Source organism: Physella acuta, unplaced genomic scaffold, assembly GCF_028476545.2.
Source record: "Physella acuta isolate Inbredline_101_S28 unplaced genomic scaffold, ASM2847654v3 ptg001693l, whole genome shotgun sequence".
NCBI classification, from domain to species: domain Eukaryota; kingdom Metazoa; phylum Mollusca; class Gastropoda; family Physidae; genus Physella; species Physella acuta.
The window spans coordinates 178,127-182,712 of NW_026733206.1; positions in this window are offsets into that span (position 1 = coordinate 178,127).

Genomic DNA, 4,586 nt, shown 5'->3' on the forward strand with positions numbered 1-4,586 from the left:
AAGAAATGTATTCATTTTGTTTAAGTAACTATTGTAACATTTGTATTTAGAAAGAACAGTTGAAATTAAAGCTAAATTTTGTAAAAAATTTCAACCCAAGTTCAATTATTTTCTTGCTTTATTTCTGATGTACGAGTAATTAAAAATAATCTTCTGTTGATATTGCAATTTTGTTATAGTTATAATCTAAATTTGCATTTTTTTTGTTAATAATTTTATTTCTTAAAAGTTAATGCTTGTTTTTCATTATTGATTGTTTATGGCTTACAATTACTAAAGAGTCTAAGATTCTTTTCTTATTAAAATCATACAACAATTTAAAAAAAAAAATAATATTTTTTTGGAATCCGCGGTCCGCGGCCACGTACAGAATTCAACTTTATATATTAGATTAAGTCTATTTTTAGCGCAATTTCCATACGGACAATTGCGATTATTAACTCGTCATTTCTGGATGGATGTGTGTCCCCAGCTTTAAGTCGTATCTCCTCCTCAACGAAGCAATATCGAGGACTAGTTCCAAAGCAAATATGTTAAGCAAGTTCCGAGGATGATTTTGGGCCATAAAATTCCCGGAATTCCTTCCTGGATTTCCCGGAAAAGCCAAAAAACCTCGAAAAAATGCTGTTTTTGGCCCATATCTCGGCAACCAGACCACTTAGCGACTTGAAACATTTACCAATCGATTTCTGCCATAATTTAGAACAATAGTGCCGAAAAAAGTTTTCAAAAATATTCTTTCGTTCGGTCACACATTTTTTTTTTAAATTACATAAACACCTACAAACCGATCGTTCTCCTAGCTTGAACGCACCCCAGCATTATACGTCTTGTGTTTTGTCCCCGTGTGTGCTTTACGCTACGACAGAGCTACGGGTTATGAACATAATACACTACAGTACTATATAACAACATATAGATATAGATCTATGGGGAAAGGGATGTGTCAAAATAATCTATTTTTCGATGTCTTTTAGATCTTGCTATAAGTTTATTTTTTACTTATTAATTCAAACGTTATTTTTATACCCTATTAATTTATTTATAATTTATATGAGAGTGATAGGGAGTTACAATTACAAGGTTTTGTTTCGCTAGGCCTAATCATTTTTTCACATTTTTTAAAAACAAACTTGATCACTATCTATTTTTAGATAACATAAGGAAATTGCGCTTAAATTGTCACTAGACTTTTTATTAACTTGTTTGTTTAGGTTTAAACCTTTTAATTTACATTAATTTAAATATGTTAAATAATACATTTTAAATCAGTTGATTTTATTAGGTTTATTCCCGCTTTTTTTTAAAATGTAAAGAATTTATTATATTTATATGATTGTCTCATAAGGCAGCATATTCTAAGAATGCTTAGATTCTAGACAAAAATAAAACCCCAGGAGTTGTATTTCAGCTGTCAAACAGTGTAAACTATAGTTGCCAGATTTTGAAAACACTTATTTAAAATGCATATTCTGTAGAGAATCAATGCCCACATTCTCTAGACAAAGAGCATCTACAGAAACTACGACTTGTTTTCTGTCTGAATGTGCTTTAATAGCTTTAACTCAACCTCAAGCAATCTGCAGCAGTTGTTTCTTGGTGTAGTTTTTATTCCTAGATAGGTTACTGTCACCAGCTAATTAGTCTCGGTATTCCTGACAAAACTTGTAGGGTTTAATACCTCCAATCAAGTTATTTTTTTCTTCTTCTTCGGTCTTAATTTTTAGTGTTGGAAGCGATCGAGCCTTATCTGCCAGAGGGTTTAAACTCGAGACTTTTTTGAATGAGCTTTTAGCCGACTCGACCACGCCTCCATCACAATTAAGGAAACGTGTCAACTGGTTATACGCCATTGAGGCCATTGACTCCGATTTCGTTTTGGATTTGCTTCCATAGCCTTTGTCCATCCAAGAACAAGCTACAAGGCAGCAGTTGTTAGACTTTGGTGTTGACTCTCCTAGAAAGAGTGGCTGTCCCCAGGTAACGAGCCTCATCTGCCCGAGGTTTCGAACTCGAGACTTTTCGGTATTCAACCATGAGCTTTACCGACTCGAACACGTCGACCCCACCCAATCAAGTTAAGAACCACTGCATTAGACTACACTAGACTATCCGTTATTCTTGAATAAACGTGTGTTTCGGGGAGGGGGGGGGGGCATCCATAAATGACGTCATGACGATTTTTATCTTTCCCCTTCCCATTGTCAACCATTTTCACAAAAAAGTCAGACCATACATTAAAAAAGACATCACACCTCGGGCAACGTGTTATTGTTTTTACTTTCTCGTATATACTAAGTATAGAGAAAGTCTTGTAATCGTGCAGAAAAAATAAATAAACCGGGAGTGATCTCCCCTAAACTTTCTCAAATATTCTAATATAACACTAAGGGCGATGGCAACTCGGGACAGACAATATTTTAAAATCCATTTTTTTTTTTGAGAAATCGGAAATAGTGAAAATTACTGCTTCCGGTCAACGGAAATTACTCAAAATTTGAAAGAAGGTAGAGAATTAGATTTTTTACTTATATGTGAAATTTCAGTTATCTATCTGAAATAGTACTCAATTTATAGGCTTTTGGAAAAATTCAAAGTAGAAAAAGTACCACTTCCGGTTATCGGAAATCGCTCTATCGGATCTACGATTTAGATAAAATACTTATATATGAAATTTCATCAACCTAGCTGTAACGGTACTCAAGTTATCGTGTTTACACACACACACAGACACACAGACACACAGACACACAGACATGATTGCAAAATCTTGAGTGGTAGGCCTACTTGATGTAGTGTTCAATATGAGGAATGTAGTTATAAGGTTTTTGTTTTTTATCTCTCTCTTTCCTTTATAGTCATTTAAATTGTTGTTTATTATTATACACTTAAAGACAATTATTTATTTTGAACTTTAATATCTAAAAGCTTGATATTAAAAAACAAGGTAATTAAAAAGTCTAGTGACAATTTTAGCGCAATTTCCTTATGTTATCTAAAAATAGCTCTGTCGTAGCGTAAATCAAGAGCATGGTTAGTAAAACCATTGGTTAAAATACATGTTTTATTTACAATAGAGTTACATGACTAAAAACCATTGCGCGCCTAGCTACCGAACGTGATGTCGCAGCCATTGAACGTGATGGCGCAGCTATTGAACGTGATGACGCGTGTGGTGTGGTTGGATAAAAATGCCTACTAATTCGGTCCAAATTTTAATTAATTCAAAAAAATTTTTTGTGACCGAACGAAAGGATATTTTTGAAAACTTTCTTCGGCAATATTGTTCTAAATTATGGCAGGAAGCTATTGGTATATGTTTCAAGTCGCTAAGTGGTCTGGTTGCCGAGATATGGGCCAAAAACAGCATTTTTCCGAGGTTTTTTAGCTTTTCCGGGAAATCCATGAAAGAAACCCGGAATTTTTATGGCCTATGTTCATCCTCGTAACTCGTTTAACATAATTGCTTTTGGAACTAGTCCTCGATATTGAGGAGGAGATACGACTTAAAGCTGCGGACACACATCCATCCATCCATTCATTCATTCATTCATACATCCAGAAATGACGAGTTAATAAACGCAATTCTCCAGAATGGAAATTGCGCTAAAAATTGAATTATTTTGATAGTAGATTTCTAAGAATTTTCTTCAGATTAAAATTTTTTTGAAGATTTTACTGGGGCTTAATTCGTGTATTTTAGGTTATGTTCCCTTTTAGTCTTAAAACCTAGCGCAACTTTAAGTTTAATATCCAAGTTTAGTTTTTTTTGTTTTGTTTAGAAGTGAGTTTTGATTTATTTTTAATAGCCAGTAATTTAAACTTTTTGATGCAATAGTCACATTTGTAACCTCAATAGTAATGAAGATAATTTTTCCACAAAGTCATCTACAACGACAAGGAAAGATTATCTTATTTTAATTGATTAAGTATTATTGTATTCACTTAGTTATTAAAATAAAAAATGAAACTTTAAAAAATAATCCTCTCTCTTTTACGATTGTAGGCCTCGCTCAATTTGTTGTATATATCCTATATGTGTGCAGTTAAGGCGTATAAAAAGTTTTTAAAAATACACTTTTAATCAAATTTTTTTTCTTAAAGCACACGAAAAGTTAGTTGTGGAAACTCCTAACTCAGTTTAGGGGTCATCAATAAATGAAGTCACGCATTTTTGGACGATTTTTACCTCCCCCCTTCCCCTCCGTCACAGGTCGTCAAAAAAAGCCAGACCCCCCCCCCCCTAAAATGACGTCACACCTCAGCCTGCAACCACCCCCCCCCCCTCAAAATTGCTGTTGAATTTTTTCCAAAATCTTGTCAGAACTCTGTCAACATAGAGTATTTTGATCAATTCCTATTACAATTTATTAAAACTGTTTTCTAAAACGTGAAATAACGGCTAAAACTCGTTTTCTAATATTGCCTTTTTATAATGCAAAAAAGTGACGTCACACACTTCACAAAATTACGACCCACCCCTCCCCCCTACGAGTGTAACGTCATTTATGGACGACCCCTTAGATCAAACCACATACTTTTCAAACGGAAACAGCCAAACATATGGAACAATATCTACACATTTG